At 41.4% G+C, this 16,808-nt stretch overlaps 1 long non-coding RNA gene across 1 annotated transcript; it reads right to left on the bottom strand.

The window, feature by feature from the left end:
* Positions 1-268: 268 nt before the first annotated feature.
* On the bottom strand, positions 269-15,913 carry LOC143157995 (uncharacterized). Its single transcript, XR_012994885.1, has 3 exons — positions 15,799-15,913; positions 15,441-15,670; positions 269-3,665 (listed from the first exon to the last, which is right to left on the bottom strand). It is a non-coding gene; the product is annotated as an uncharacterized LOC143157995 (long non-coding RNA).
* Positions 15,914-16,808: the final 895 nt, after the last annotated feature.

Raw genomic sequence — 16,808 nt, 5'->3', positions numbered from 1 at the left:
AAGAGGGGGCTGAAGGCACCCTCCACGAGGGCTGTGCCCCTCTCAGGGCTGAGCCTGAGCCCGCTGCTATCCTGTGCCTGCTACAGAGACTGCTGCGTTGGAACAGCATCGCCTTCGGTCACATCGCGTTCATCGCATCTCGAGCGCTACTGAAGTTCATATGCAAATGGCTAAGATAGATAGTTAAGCAAGAGCCCCATTAAAAATATTTTCTTACTCTCTGTATAACTTATTTAAGGGAAGGTGACATTTCTTTTTGTTTCGATGTAACAGCTTCACTTAAACCCTTGGGTACGTTGCTCCCAATTTACTAAAACTTCTGTGTATGCCTAATGTCTTCTTGCAAGGATAACTTTTTCAAAGTGTAGAAGTCAGCTTAGTTACCTTAAAGTAGTAAAATCCAGTATTTCAATTTTCCTGTTAAGGCTTTATTAAGTCATTAATTGCACTAGTGCCAGCAGGGTATCCTTGCAAATTTAAAGAACAAAGGCAGTTATTTTGTAATATGCACATTCCAGGACATTTAAATTATTGACCAAGTATGTAAATAATTGATGGCTCACAAACACATCAGTGTGAGAGCCCTGGAAAGCATCGCATTCATTTGCCAGGGAGATTGTGGGGTCAGGACTTGTGTAGCAAATAATGACTCATTCTTTCCTTCCCCACTTAAATGCCATTATCCTGCTCAGCTGCGTGAACAATAAGTTTAGGCTCAAACCAAGGAATAAACCCTTGACGCATGCATTAAGTATGAGGAATGTTGTGTAAAGGTGCCTTTTAGTGATAAACACGTGAGTCTTTTCATTTCTGTCCTGGCCCCAAGCTAAAGTGGGAATGAGGAAGCCCTGTGAATTTCTCAAAGTATGAGCTGGCAAAAAGAAAACAACTGTGTCTATTAAGGAAAACTGACTCCTCCATGTCACCATCTTGCTGCCACCACTCTGTGCCATGCCTCCTGTGGACCTGGCAGCTCTTCCCTGGTGCAGCCATCACGGCAGGACCTCACTATGGGCAGTGCCACGGCTGCTCGGGACGGCACAGAGACATCAGCTCTTGGGGGAGGGTGTGGGAACATGCCCCATATCCAGCCTGAGTGGAGTACCGGAACAGACGTGTTTTGGGCTGTCAATGTTTGCTGGCTGTAATGCCGGGCTCTCCCTATCAAGGGACGGCAAACCATCTGTGGCGTGGGACCAAGCAGCAGTCCTTAGGCAGTTCCCTGCACAGGCAGGCTGAGTTCCCATCCCCACACCGTGGCCTTGGCACAAGGCTTGCCAGGGCTGCGTGCGTGGCTGTCATTTGGGTCTCCTTTGGAGCCAGCAGAGGGAGGAACGCGCCTGTGAGCCAGCCAGCGCCCGGCGTGGTCCCCCCTGAGGTGTGGGGGGACATGGTGTAGGAAGCAGTGTCAATGAGCTACGGATCCACAGCACCATACATGAGCAAAATCCATGCTGCACAATTTAGAAACATGCAAATATTTATGAAGTTGACCAGCAGGATGTAATATCCAAAAGCATATAAGTCACCTGAGAGGCAAAAGCCCTCTGTCCAGCCTCTGGAGCGGGAAATTCATCCCTTTTCCTAATAGCTCCTAGCTGCTGTTGGAGCCATGCCCACATAAATATTGAAACATTTTTTTAATTCAGTTTAAGTCATCAGTCTTTGAGGCTGGTGCTTTTCCTCACCTGGCTTTTGCCACAGGCTTGCTGACCCTTTTTTCATATACCAGGTTTAGCCCAATGCCTAAGATGGAAGAAGGGGGGCATGGAAACATGAGAGGCGATGGGTGACCTAGAAGTAGAGGTGCAAGAGCATGACGAAAGGTGACCTGAGCTCACTCTGGGCAGTGGGGTGCTCCAGTAAAGAGTGAGAAGAGAGAGGAAAGGCCAGTGGGAAGCCTAGAGGAGAGAACATCAAACAAGGCTAGAAACCCTTCATTAGGAGGAAGATATAGTATGTCCTTCCTCACCAAATGAGAAAAAGGGACAATTTAAAGGTCAGGAATGGTGAAGGGTAAAGAAAGAGCCTGAGACTCTGGTGGAAGGAGACAGTACCTGAGGGGACCAGCAGCTGCAGCAGCCTGGGTCAGCGCCCGCCCAGGGAGAAGGAGCCTCGCCATGCACCTTCCTCACGGGTCAGATTTTCTCAGCACTAGTTATTCCTCTCTTAAATCTCTCCAGATTGGCCTCCCCTTTGTCTTTTAAGTGCAACACTCCAAAAGGGACTTAATATAGTACCTTAGGGCTGAAAAGAGCATAATTGTGCCTCCTGTCTCTCACAAATGGTATCCCTCTCACTGTGCTCCAGGCTTACACATCTTCATGCTACTGATACATAAGAAAGTTTGGACCTGTTTTACCCCCCAGGTCTTTTGCCAGTCAGGTGCTCCTTGTTTTGTACTTGATTTTTTTCTCCTTCTGCAGTGTAGCATGAGCACTCATCTTTGCTGAATTTCTTCATAGTGATTCCATACCCTCTCTCCAAGTTATTATAGATCACTTTTAGTTGTAATGCTGTCCTCCAAAGCATTTACAATTTACAGTTTGGTGTCATCCACTCTGTGTATCATCGTTTAGTTGTTAATGAAAATATTAAGTGAAAGAGAGCAGATGCCACCAGGTCTCCGCCTGACAGTCTCTCTCTCCACCTGACCAGTGACTCATCAATAACCCCTGTGCTAAAAGCAGGTTTTGAACTCCTTGTGCCCATAGCTGAGGCTGGTTACAGCTAGACTGTGTTTCTAAAACTTGTTTATGAGGATGTCATGTGAGACGATTGTAATTCATGTATATAGCTTCCCCCTTGGTCCACAAGGCTGGTTACCTTGTCAGAAAAGGACACTAGATTCGTCTGCCATAAGTTTTTTACAAAGCCAAACTATTTGGGCTGTTTGCTTAATCCCTTTGTCGTCTTCTGGGTACATGTGGACTGATCGTTCCCTTGTTTTCCTGTGACCCTGGTCAATCTGTTCTGTAATTCCCACATCCTCCTTCTGCAGACCTCTCCCCTCTTCCACACAATATGGAAAATAATCAGTAGTGATTCAAAGGTTTTGCTGGCATGGCATTATTATAATGACATACCCCCACACCCACCCACCTGGGGAAGGGCTGGGTAATATCTCAGCCAAAGTCTCGTGAGAGTTTCGACAATTGCCAGATCTTCCCCATCTCTGGGAAGGTCAGTGATTGCTCGGAGCAAGCAATCCAGTTATAGATGAGAAATAACCTCAGGCAGAGGGATGTGAGAAACGGGGACGGGAGAATTAGGCCTCTTAACGACAGCAGTGTTTTTGACTAGCTGACGATAGCACAGTATATAGGAAAGCCGTTTAAAAAACCTGCTGTTGTGAGAATGTGGGTCTTTCTGGTAGTCTTTCTTTTTGCTAACAGCTGTTTGCAGGCACAAACAGAAGTATGATTTAAAGTTGTATGAGTATGTATAGAAACTTGTATGAGAAGTATGATTTAAACCTTCCTTTCCAGAGGTGTTCAGTTTTGGATGATCCTGAATCTCTCTGTTCTTCAGGGGGTTATTTTCTCAGTCCTGGTTACAGATGATGTCCAGAAATTCCTCAAAGTCAGGGAAAGTGGCGGTGTTTCTGTTCCCTCTGGGACTCCAGTTCCTCCTAGATGTAGGGATTCAGCTGGGGGCAGACATTACTGCAAGAGTATCAGGAGGGAAGGTAATAGTATAATTACAATATTTAAAGAGACTGACATAATAAGCAAATGTGAGGTCAGCTAGCTCTCCTATGCTTCTGAAGAGCTTTTCTTAATCTGAAGTGCTCTAATACATGTCATACATATTTTCAGAAAAAAGGAAAATAGATGTCACCAAATGTGTGTGGCTGAACATCACCTTGCTAAGCCTAAGCTAGTCACCCTAAGCTTTATTTACATCAGTGGAGAGAAATAGGCCCCTCTAGAACGTAATTTATCAGATCCACTTTGTTTACATCATGAGTCATTCTCGTGAGGTACCTGTAGCTCTCTATTGAGTACAAGTGGAGTCCAGGATGGCTTGGGTAACTTCAAGATGTCCATGTTAGATAAGAAAACTATTCATCAATCATGCCTGAACTTGTTTTAAGAAATACTAAGAGGTTTTGGGTTATTTCAGTCTTTGTTTTAAAAAAATACAGTACTAGCACTAATAGAAGAGCCTTAGAAAGCAAGTTAATACACTTTAGCTGGAGGCTCTTGAGGCCAGGAGGTTTCAGGAATATTCAGATTTCATTCTTCTGAAAGGCAAACTAATTACCATCATCAATTTTAATGTTACAAAGCTTCAAGCAAATGCAAAAAAAAAAAAAAGCCATTTATGCTTTACATTCAGTACAGAAGCAGCTGAACATTTGTTTTCCTAATCTTTTATTCCTACTTTATTGTCATATGTTGTTTGACATTCAGGAAATAACACAATGTTTTAATCAGCAGTGTAGGATTGCATTAAAACTTGATGGCCCATGGCTTAATGGCAAAACTGAGTAATTAAAGCTGTGGCATAAGTAATAGTTGGAGGCAAGTTCTGGTAAGATTTCTTCTGCAAACAAGGGAACTTCCAGGACTTACTCACCCACGTCCAGGGACATTGAGGTTGGAGGAGCCACTTGTATTGCTTTCCTCTGTCTTGGGCTGTGTAGTGAGCCCACCAGTAGCTAGACCTCCAAATAGTCATGCATAATGTAGTACAGCTCTCTTTCTGAGGTGCAGCCCATGGTGATGATAGTAGTGAGACCATTGCCTAGCTTGCCAGACACGCTATCTGTTGGCCTGGTAGTATTGTAATTGGAATAAACAACAGTGAGAATACTGTTATTGCTAAATATTGAAGCTGCTTCTGGTGCAAGCAGAGGAGGAAAACTCTGCCCTGACCAGCCCCACGTAGATATCATGTGTCTCTGACAAGTTAATGGGAGGATTTTGATTACAACCAAGAAGAAAATCCATACTGAAACAGCCTGGTAAGAGATAGGTTTCCTGTTGTGTCCTGGAGCCCTCTTCCGCCTCTCTCACTGTCACAGGTCATCTAATATGTCAGGTATGAAAGATACCTTAAACTTTAGCTTTGCTGTCATGTCCAATACAAAGCATGTTTTAAAACTCATGTCTAGGGTGTCTCATTTGTAACGTCTTCCAGACATACAGAATAAAGTAAAAACCAGTTCTGGTACCTTAGAAGAACATTGCCTTCCTGAAAATGTTGTCATCCACACACTTGCACCCTGCAGGTCTCTCGGGTTTGCCTATGGTATGTAGTGGTTAGAAAAGAGGGTGTTGTGGGAAGGAAGAGGGTGACACCGTTTTCTCTCTGCTGGCTCTCCTTTTCATAATGCTATCATCTCGTAGGTTTGGAACTGCTTGAAAATGAAAGCTTTGAAACAAATGCCCATGTGGCAAAGTCCTTTGAAAGAGTCAGGGAGTGAGATGACATAAACATGGGTCTCTGAGGACAGTGTGTCACAGAGCCGTGAAACTTGGCCGGATCTTAGGAAGAAGAGGGAGGAGCGAGGCTACACCGTCGATGCGCTGAACGATGCCTCACACATCTCTGGGGCTGCATTTCCACCAGCAAATTGAACAGAGTGCTTAGAGCTCTTCCTTTGTGAAATGTAATTATATTACTTAATAGAAAAGCTCTCTCTGTAATGTTTTTAATCCCCCTATAGAATCCAGTATGCATTCTTTTTGCTTCTGAAAAACGGCTTTTAAAAACTGTAAAGATAAGACACACATGGTTTGTAGCACAGCGGCTGTAGTACCCTGCAGGTTCTGTCCCTCTCCCATAGGGCATTTCCTCAGGGCAGTTTCTGAAGGAGTTCACTCATTTCTGTTAGTTTTCCAAATGATTTGGACTTGGGTATGAATTGCAGTGATAGTTAAGGAAAAAAATAAAATCCTGAGCAAAGTACGCCCTTGTTCACACAGTGTTTGCTTCCAGTCGTACCTCCCTCATATAGATTGAATTAAGTTTTTGGTTTTTTAAAAGGAATAATGTGATTGCAGTAGCAGTACAATGGCAGGCAAAAGGAAACCTGCAATCCATATCCCTTTTCGTTGTTCAGTGTAGAATGATTAGAAGCAGAGAAGCAGATATTTATCATTGCACCCAAACCTGACCCTATGGTACTTGCTTTGGGAATTAGAAAAACTTTCTTAAAGTATTCTTTAAGATACTGTTCTTGGTCCAGGGTTAAATTAAGTGAATTTAGGTCCTACATGGTACTTCTCAGCTGTCTTGTAAAAATAGTATTTTTCTGTGTTACAGCATAATTAACTATTCTAAGTAGTAAAAATAATGCGGTCCCTCTTCTTCCCACTTCTTCTTTTCTTTGTGGGATGTAGCTTTGCCCTCTATCTGGCTATTTCTGCTGGTTAATAAATAGGGAAGGAAGAATTACATCTCTGATCTTTATGGCCTTTCTCTTAGAGGCTCAGCCCTGAACACAGGGTCCTAGTATCCCTCAGAAAAGGAGCTTAATTGGCGTTCTCTTCACGTATGCACTAGAGATACTCCACAGTCAGTCTTCAATTTCTGTATTTCATATGAGATGGACAGAAGAGATAGAGTAATTATGCACTGAAATTTAAAGTGCAGTTCACCTCATCAGTCTGTAGCAGCAGAGATGAGAAGAAGCCCACACTTACCTAAATCAAAAGATTGCCCTGGCTGTAACAGCATTCATTTGTTCATTCATGTTGCTCCTTGTACAGAAAGATCATCCAGGAAGGAAAAAACTGATTTAGAAGACAAAAATAAATGCATTTACCTAGCAACTAACTGGATGTATTCTAGTACTTGCTGAACCCCCTGTGGAGCAATTCTTATTGATTTGTAATGGAACCTATCAAAGTACCTTTTTCAACTGTAGATGTGCTGTCTGTGAGACTGAAACTGGTGAACTATGTCACACTTTGTTCCTGGAAACCTTTCTGCTCCTGAGATCAAAAGAAAAATTGAAGTGTTTTATTATTTTCCTGTCCTTTTCATATGCTGGTATCTCTTAGCTCAAATAATTCAGATGCTTCTCAAGTGAAGTTGGCAAAGGCTTCAGAGTGGGAGAAATTATTTACTTGTGTGTGCAGGTTTGCTACCAGGAGGTATTCCAAAAAATAACCATGCTAATTATGGGCTGAGATAAGGTCTACATAGTCTGGCTTAAGTTAGTCACAAATTAGGTTCTACTGGGTTGATTTCTGCCTTTCACAACACCATTTAAAAAAAAAACCAACACCCCCCCCCCCCCCAACCTCTTTTGTAATTCAGACCAAAGTTTCAACAGGAAAGGATTAAAGGTCCTTGTGCTGAGAATGGCTGTACCACAGACTACTTCTGTGCATGCAGAACTGCGGTCAGGTTTTGCCTAATGATCTCAGAAGGCTGTCTTGTAATGACCTGATAACATCAATTTTTGCTCTGAGACCGTTTAGATGTCCATACAGATAAGTAAGCAGATTCCAGGAAAGGCAACCCCTCCTCCCCTGCCATGGTAGTATTTGGAGAGTTATTCAACCAAGAATGGGCAAAACACACTGAGAGCATTGCTAGAAGAATATTGAATGATCTAATTGAGAGAGATAGAGTGAGCGGTAAAGCTGATGTAACAGAAATGATGGGAACAGACATGTCTGAAAATACTTGAACTTTATGGTGTTCTTACTTTTTTTTTTATACTCTAGAGCATCATGATTTACATTCAAACAGCCTGGTAGGTTTAAATTTTAAATGAACCTGGCTTAGAATTATGAATAAGGCCATTAAGTATTGCCTTAATAACCTTTTATTGCATGGAACAACTTCTATAATTGCAGAGGGGAAAAGAACTTCAAGCATTTGCATTTGAGTAATTGATGGGCAATTTACAATGTTTGTTTTCTATTTTCTGGGAAGAAATGAAAGGACTCTAATTCTGTTGTTGACATTTGTTTTTCTCTAATGGGATTTTCAGAATCCAGTCCCATTGATCTGGAGTAGTGTGCAGAGCTTATAGAAGCAGCCAGCCAGTTTGAACCTTGGAAGAGGGAGATCCCAGAATTTCGTGAGATGAGAAGTGTGGCTCTAGTTTGGGCAAAGTAGTTTGTGCACACTTACTGCTGCTCTGTAGGGTTGTCACCTTCACCGGTCTTACTAGAATTGCACAATGATGTACTTCATTGCAAGGTTGCAACAACCCACTCACAAACGCTGAATAACAGATAATCCCCAGGCATCAGGAAACGAGAAATAGGACTAAGAAAGAGTTCTTTAGAAAAACATGCTGCAATATCTGTCCTTTACATGGGGAAATACACAGTCCTGCTGGTAAGTGTGACTGCTGAATCAGAGCAAGTACTACGCAGAATAGGAGGGTCAAATTGATTGGCATCATCCTGGCATTGCAAAGTGGCATTCAAATACAGCAATAAAGATTAAAAGATTGCAGTGAATCAGAACCACAGTTGACCTGAGTTATGCTAGAAGTTTGACTTGATCCTTATACTGCTGGCTTTAAAAATCTCTTGATGGATCTCACTTTCCACTCCAGGTTCCTTCAGGTCAAGGCTAAGTTGTGTTTTACTGGTGCTGCCCATGCAGTTTTTGTTTGTGGATAAATATTATAAGTGTTCTTTTAGCCTGGCAGTTTTCGCACGCACTAAATAGTTCTTAATGTTTTAATTGATTTTGGCCAGGCCAACAAATGAGGAAAGCGGAAAAGAAACTAGAAGCATGAGGCAGCACAAGACAGAAGTACCAGAATTCAGATTCCCCTAATGCAGAAAAATTTCTTAGAAAAAATACTCTGGTCGAACAGGAGCTTGAAATATTCCAATGTGGAAGTGGCAGAAGGTGAAGAACACCTAATGAAAGGCATCCACAGTGAGAGAAATGATATGTGGTAAGGCACAAAGCAGAAACTTCAAATTCCTCTGAAATGTCCAAGTGTCAGGAGCTTGGGAGCTTACTTTTATTAATAATACATGGTGGTTTTTAAAGGAGCTCAGAAATTAAATAACTGTGATGTATGACCACCTCTTGTTTATAACCTCATTGGTATTTGAAGAACTGAAGGTTTTAACTATGACACCAATTTTTTAAGGTGTTTCAGAGGAGATCTGGGAAACCACGGATAAATACATCTGCTGTGTCTGTACCAGGCAAATCATTAGGAACTACACTAAAGAAAACGGTGTAAACATGGGTAAATATGACATATAGGGGAAAGGCAAACACCGCAAAAGCTTATTTCTCAGAAATGTATCACAGCTTTTTTTCTGAAGAGGTCAGCAGGGATATTGATATAGGAGATCCAGCTGCTTAGACTACCAAAAGGCATGCAACAAGGCTTTAAACTAGGCTGCTGTGGACATTCATTTTTGCAGCTAAATGAAGAGGGAAGAGAAGTTAGGAGTCTTGGATAGTTTACACATTGAATGCCAGCCAGCGGAGGCTTATATGCCTTTATGTTGGGGCAGAGTGGGGTCAATGAAGGGTCTGAACAGGCAAAGTGACCAAACTAGCAGTAAGGTATTCAGGGTAGTAAAGGTAAGGGCTAAATGTGAAGGAACTCTTAATACTGTGTGATAAAATGGCAGGTGAAATTCGACTTAGCTAAATATAAAGTGAGAGCAAAAACCACTTCTAATTTTACGATGCTGGAATCTGAGCTGCCCTTTTTCATGCAGAAATGAGACAATGAGACATTTGGGTTATTGCAGACATTGCTAGGAAACTTTGGAAGGGGGAACTAAACAGATTTTTTTTTTTTTTGGTAATTATGTTTTTACATACTACTGTTGTGCTCCAGCAACCCTGTTTCAGCTCCCAGAAAAGGTATAATAGAACTGGGAAAGGCAGAGAAGAAGGAGTGAAGGGCCGAAACCAAACAAGGAAGAACTAAATAACCATGCACTTTTCAGCCTGGAAACCAGATGGCTGAGGGAGGGTCTGGCAGGTAATATTGCTAGTGAGTATGAGGAAGAGGGCTAAGAAAAAGCTGCTAGTTGTATCTTGCAGCACAATAGCTAGGAGACCTCAAACAAAACTTGTGTGCACCATGTTCCAAACAAACAAAATAAATACTTTTTAGGAAACATGCAAATAAACTGGGGAACTTCTGACACAGGACGTTGTGGAAGTCAGACGTTTATATTTATCCAAAATACAACTGGATAAATTCTGGGGAAAAAAACTCAAAGATGCCAGCTTTGACCCCAGAGGCCCTTGAGTGGGGGACTGAGGCACGTACCTAGGAAGCATCCAGGTACAAATACTGCTGCTCTTGGGCGTCAGTGTGGGCCAGTGATGGAGATGGAGCAATGGAGAATGTGAACCTGTGGGCTCCCCCAGTATGACTGTTCTTCTGCTCTTCAGATAATGAAAAATACAAAAATAATGAATGTGTTTTGCCTCTGGTTCTCACTAGAGATTAGACCTGATGGAAAACGAAATTTGGACAAGAATGCATCCAGACCATGTGACCTCTAGTTGTGACTGGCTGGGACTGGAGTCACCCCAGCAGACATTATACAGTATGCTGTTAAAAAGATAATTTCCCCGTGATTGCCATGGTATTCTATTTGGCAAGTACTGTGCAGCATATCTCTGGCACTGAAATTTTAATATATTCATTTTAAATGTCCACCAGTTTTCACAGGCTGACTCTGAGAAAGCTCAGCGCTTTTGTTTTTCTCCCTGCTAAAGCTAAGAGGTTATAGCATATAAATTCAGGGCATAAGTAGCTTCTGAGAAAGTGTACAAGAAGATGTGAAGCTGAATAAGAAAATGGAGTTTTAAATGACTTTTGTTTTTCCTCTTACAAATCTGTGGTGAGTTGCCTTTTTATACCTTCAGGTGTGGAAGAACAAAAAAATTCAGCAGTCCTTTAAAAAGATAACCTCAGACCTGTATTTTACACTAAACCAATTTTGAGCTACAGCAACGAATATTTGAGCTAGACTTATTATTTACGTGCCACCATATAACATGTCTGAGTGCTTCCTGCCGAGCAGCCTGCTACAGCCAGGGTAATTGTTTTGAAGTTTCAGTCCTGAATGTGCATTTCCTTTTCAGCAGATGCTATGTGAGTGCAGCAGCGTGAAGTTCAGCCTGCACTGATTGTAGCCTGTGCTTGCCGGTGACTCACTGTACACACAAGCTACACCAAGTTGAACTCTACACCCATGCTACTTCTAGTACCTAAACCAGCTCATTTAAAGCTTCCTTGGGCATCTCTGTTTCTCGGAAGCCTTAATCATAGGTGTAATCTCAACTGAAAAAAACAACTGGAAATGAAAGCCATAACCCAGGGAAAACTGCAGCCTTTCTCCTTTAGTGTCCCCATATACAGCCAAGCTTTGCTGCAGGAGTAAAACCCGGGGATTAAAATCCTGGTTCACTGGCAGGGCCACAGTTTCAGTGGCTGTGGCAGATGGATCGGATGTGTTATGTAGACCATTGCTGCAGAGGGAAAGAGGAGGATGCTCGGTGCTGTACGGAAGGACTGGAGATTGAGAAGGTGCTCATCTTCCTGTTGGAGCGGCAGAAGAGAGGCAGTCCTGGCTAGGCGTTAAGTGCACTTTTTCTTGTAAAAGCAAAAAGGTTTTCACTATGAATGTCTGCATAACTTCCAGCAATCCAAGAAGACTGCAGAAAACACCTGAGAATGGGGGTTTTGAAGCTTGATACAGAGCTGTCATCTGCCAATGATAGTCACAGACTGTGCTGGAACAGCAGCTTGTGTTACAGATCCACTTGTGACATATTTTTGCCTTTTTTCTTAGCTTTTCCAGTGTTTTTTATGAGATTGTTGTTACCCTGAGATGCCTGCTAAGATCCTATATAGATCTCATTCTTTTATAAAGGAACATAAGGGAAGATTTTTTGGTTTGTTAGGGGTTTTTTCCTCCCCCCCCCCCGCCTTTATATAAAAAGAAGCTGTGGCACAAAGATTGATGAACATGCACACAGGAAGAAATAGGAACAGGTCCAGTTTTACTCACTTCCCCCTACCTTGGCACATTATCTGCTGACTTGTATTCGCTCTCATACAATAAACAGCATAGCTAATGCCAAATTTAGCTCTGTGCATCAAGGCTTACCATGGACAGCTGCGCTCTTCATACCCGCTAGCCACTTCATTCAAAGCTCTTACCCATCTATCCTTTCCTAGAGGTCAGTTCTTATGTTTGCCATACAAAGGCTGACATATTCTCTGTTATTTACTTTCACAGTTGGATATTCATGTCTTTGACACGTTATTCCAGTCACTTTCTGGATACCTGTTCAGGTAGAATGAAGGAGTCTTCTTCATTGTCATTGCCATCATCAGGACCAGCAAAGACACGAGGTAGGGACAGGGCAGGAGATACTGTGGGACTGTGTCTTTTTCTTTTTGCTTAATGGTGCAGAAACACGATATTTTTTTGCCTCATGTTGGAAAATTCCTATCAAGTAATCTCTTTGGAGTAACAGTAAATGCTCACTTAGGGAGTGTGACCCATGTTGCAGTTGGTCAGAAGGATGGCTTGCTGTGCAGTGTGCATGACTGAAAATCTTTTCTGATACCTCCTCTCCCCTTATTCCCCTACCCATTTTAGTAATAAATAAGTCACAAACTGAGCACAGAAATATTTTCCTATTATTTGACTACCCTCTGTTCATAGCAGTGCTACTCTATATGCCTCACTCTATGCCCTCCTATGACTGCAGAAGGCTTTTTTCAATAAAATACGCTCAAGCTAAAACTAAAAGTCAATACATTATGGGTCCTAAAAAAATTATTAGTAACATTAATGGAAGCAAATTGCTTCCACCACTTAACCATCACTTCCTATGTTCTAAATCACATCTTAAGAACACACCATTGATGCTGCTCTTTTTTCAGTTCAGCATTGGCAGATGTCACTGGGATAAATGTCTTGACAAGCAGTTGTCATAACTTTTTTTCCTCCTCCTCCTTCAGATAGTAACTGACTACAGAAATGCCAGTTTTCCCACACACTGTATCATGTGTTTAGAATACATTATGTATTAAATTACTTTGAAATAGTTGGTACAAACTAGCTGGCATCCCTCTGATAACTCCTGAGGAAGCCAAACATAATATGCATGCACTTTCAAATTATCTATAAGCAGTTCTGTTCTGTTTTCAAGGATGAATGTTCGACTGTATTTCACTTCCAATGCATTTTGTTTAAAGCTCATATTTAAATGTGAATGTAGTAGTACATGGGGGAAAAAAGGAAACTAATGTATATTGTTAGCCTTTCCACAAATTTGAATAGTTTCAGTTTTTATAATTCAAGTAAGAGAATGGAGCATAAAGCTAATTAAAATAACAACAAATTTTGAAGGAATTTTAAAGTAGGATCTAAACTATATAGTTTTAAAACTATATTCTCTTGAAAGCGAATGTGAATTCTATCTTTTGATGGCATTTTGCCGCTTTGCCTTTGAGCACTGCTTTTTCTCTATCAACACCCAAAAGACTTTGGTAAGAAAGGAGAAATGGAGAAACTGTCTCTGCAATCAGAGCTCTGCTTTCTAATAATGAAGTGCCCCTGGGTCCATGAATAAAAGTTGATAAGACTTTCTTGAATTTGAAAATGACACTACTTACTAAATTGTTTTCTTATTAAAATGAGACCTAAAAAAGACCTAGATGAATAGCTATGATAAAGCTTATAGTATCAAGTTGGGGAAATACTTTTACATGAAAGAGTTCCTAATATGACTGCATAGGGACCCAAGGCATGGCCCTGCAGAAATGGTCCCCACTGATGCAAGGGGACCAGCTGTTGTGCTTATCCAAACATCTGTCAATAGAGACATTGCAGGGGAAGTGGTGAGGAAACTATCAAGTAATGATGTCCCCCAGTATGACTGCCACAATATGTCTTAAAAAAGGTTGTAGATGGCTGTTTCTCTGATTATCATCCAGGAAAGACTTTGGGAGACACATTATCGAAGCTACCCCTTGAATAAGCTGCAGATTAGCATGATTCAAGGGCAAGGGGAAGATTTGCAAATAGAGTTTCAGGGAAACCCCAAGAAAGGACCTGGAAATTGAAAAGAAAAGAAATAACAAGCTCAAGAAGCTGAGACTCTCTCCTGAGCTCGTATCTTGAGGGATGCAAGAAAATGACAAATACTCAGATACAGCTGGTCTGATAGATACATAAAGATTAGTTAAGTAGGTTAAATATGTGTTTCTTTCATTTCTGTCTTTAAAAAGCTTTTGAACTGCCTTATTGCTTTTGGCTTCTGCAAATAAACACAAAAGCAAATGAAAGTATTTATCCTGGCTTGTGCTAAGAGTGATTTTTGGATATTAGTTAACATCAAGTTATTCCATCGTTGATAATCTCTGGACCACACAAGGACCCTGGCACTTCAGTGTTTTTCCCCAAAACAGGGAAACTGGAATGGGGGGTATTCACTGAAGATGTTGCTAAGCCTGTTTGAAAGTTGGTTGCATGGAGTTTTAGTAGAAGTTTTCTCTTCAGATGGCTGTGTGGAACAAAGAGAACTTGCTGAACCCAGGCAAATCTGTAATCAGGACATGCCTTGAAAATTATAATCAATATGTTGTAAATAAATGATTGGGAAACTCTGTCTTGGAGAAAGTAATAACCTGCTACCTCAGTACTTGCTCTAAATAAAAATGTTTGTTATGATGACCTGATTATGGTAATTTAATTTCCATCATATGCAGAATAAAACAGACAAGTGATTTGCTGATGGGACTTGGGCACAAAGAAAAATCCCAGCCTAAGTAACTAGTGTAACACCTTAGTGTACTTAGACCTAACTCTAAAGATATCTCGCAGTCTATATAATATGGTAGACAATCTGGAGGATGCTTCGCAGTAGCTCTGTCTGAGGACTACTTCCCATACAGTGTTCAGGTTCCTTTTATAGAAGGGAAGCAGGATTTCCCTCTGCAGCCCAGACCTTTGTCAGTCACTTATATTCAAGGCTTGTTCTCTCCTCACTTCCACTTCACCATTCACTGACCCATAGAAGAAGTGCCCTGGCCCCCCTCCTCACCCATCATTGATTGCTGCCATACAGCTCTAGGAGGGTCTGGCATCCTTAAGCATCACCCAAACTCTAGGTGGAAATACACATTTTTTTCTTCCTTTTTGTTCCTGTATATTTGCTCCTACAAACTATTCACCTCTATTTTTTGTTTGGATTTTGTAAACAGATGCTTTTATTTGCTTTTAGTTTAACCTTGCTTGTCTTAGAGTGGTTTTAGAGTAATTATCTGAACTCTTATAATCCCTCTGGCAATCTTAAAAAATAAGATACAGGCTGCTTTTCAGGTTCGCGAGCTCTGTACTGTATTCCACAGGTTATCTAAATTCAAAGAGTCTATGTCTCTACCTGTCTATGGAGGATAGTTTGAGAGTTGGTTAAAGGGGGTTTGGGAAGAAGAAATGTTTCCCACTTACCATGGTCAGCCAGGAAAGATCTCTTGCAAGTAGCAAACAAGGAGAAGCACACCTCATCTCCAGGGGCACTTTAAATTTCTCCTTAATAGATTGATTTCTCTTCTGAAGGGAACGTCATGTGTGTTTTGAATACAGGACAACAGTTCCTCAATAAGTATTAGCCGTGATTTAAAAGTGCGTGAACAGTTCCATTCTTTTAGTTCATCTTTTCTTCATTTAATCCATTTAAACTGGAAAAAAGAGATGAGAAGGCTGTGATAGGAAGTCAGAAATTAGATAAATACAGCTTCAGGCTAGCTAATGGGGCATAGCTGACAGTATAACTGTGGCAGCATGGCATTGAAGTAAGAGCATTTACCCCTCATCTAAGGACGGTTTGCAGCCTGTGCTGTGCTCAATATTACTTCAGGTACTTTACATGTAGCACCTGAGCCAGCCAGCTTAGGCACATCTACTCAAGCTGCACTGTAGCAACTCATTTACCCACTTAATGGGTAGAGTTTTGAATGTTCATATGCAGCTAATTCTGCTTCCTGGAAAATAAATGGAGTGTGACTCTTGGCTCCAATGACAGGAAATCACTCACCCCCCCTTGAATATTCAGTAAGATAGTATGGCTTGGAGTATTGTATATGGCAATTTTAATATATTTGGAGGGGGTGTGGATTTTTCATTGGTAGCAAAAAGCTGTGGTAGGGCACTAAAGACTAAGTAAAAATACAGTTGGCTAGCTTAATTGTCATTCACAGAGAAACTACATGCCTTTGGTAGTACAATAGAATCGAAATATCACTACATTACATATACTTATTACTGTGAATCAGCCTCCTGATTGGTCCATAGCAAAAGAATAGGCACCAAGTTTATACTTAGAAACCATTCTCTCTCACAGCTGCATGGCCCATAATCAGACACTGTGGAAGGACGGGACGTGAGTGCTCCCCACACACATTATACTGAATCTCGTCATTTAACCAACCATGGCTGGGAAAGGATGAGCATTAAAAAAAAAGTTTCTCCCTTTCTAAGTATCAGCTGAGAAACCCTGATCCTAGTGTTGCAGACGGCTCTTTTCAGCTAAATAATTAAGTATAATATGTAAGAAGTAGCTATTATATACAGCAGTTGACTAAACCCTAGTAGAGAGTAGAGGAACATTTTTATAATTCGCAGAAGCTGGACTATTTGCTTTGAAGCATTCCCCAAAGATGACTTTATGAAACGTAGCCACTCCTGGTGGTGGTGATCTAGTTTCTTTCCTCTTGTTCTCGTGAGGTGGGAAGAAAGAGATCCAGGCCAGATGCTGATATGCTATAAATTGCCACCGCTCTGCTGAGTCTCAGCCTCACTAGGCCAGTCTTTGCCACC

The sequence above is a fragment of the Aptenodytes patagonicus genome, chromosome 3, assembly GCF_965638725.1.
Source record: "Aptenodytes patagonicus chromosome 3, bAptPat1.pri.cur, whole genome shotgun sequence".
Classification (NCBI taxonomy): Eukaryota; Metazoa; Chordata; class Aves; order Sphenisciformes; family Spheniscidae; genus Aptenodytes; species Aptenodytes patagonicus.
Note: the sequence above shows the minus strand (reverse complement) of the source record. Positions and strands in the feature narration are given on the sequence as shown.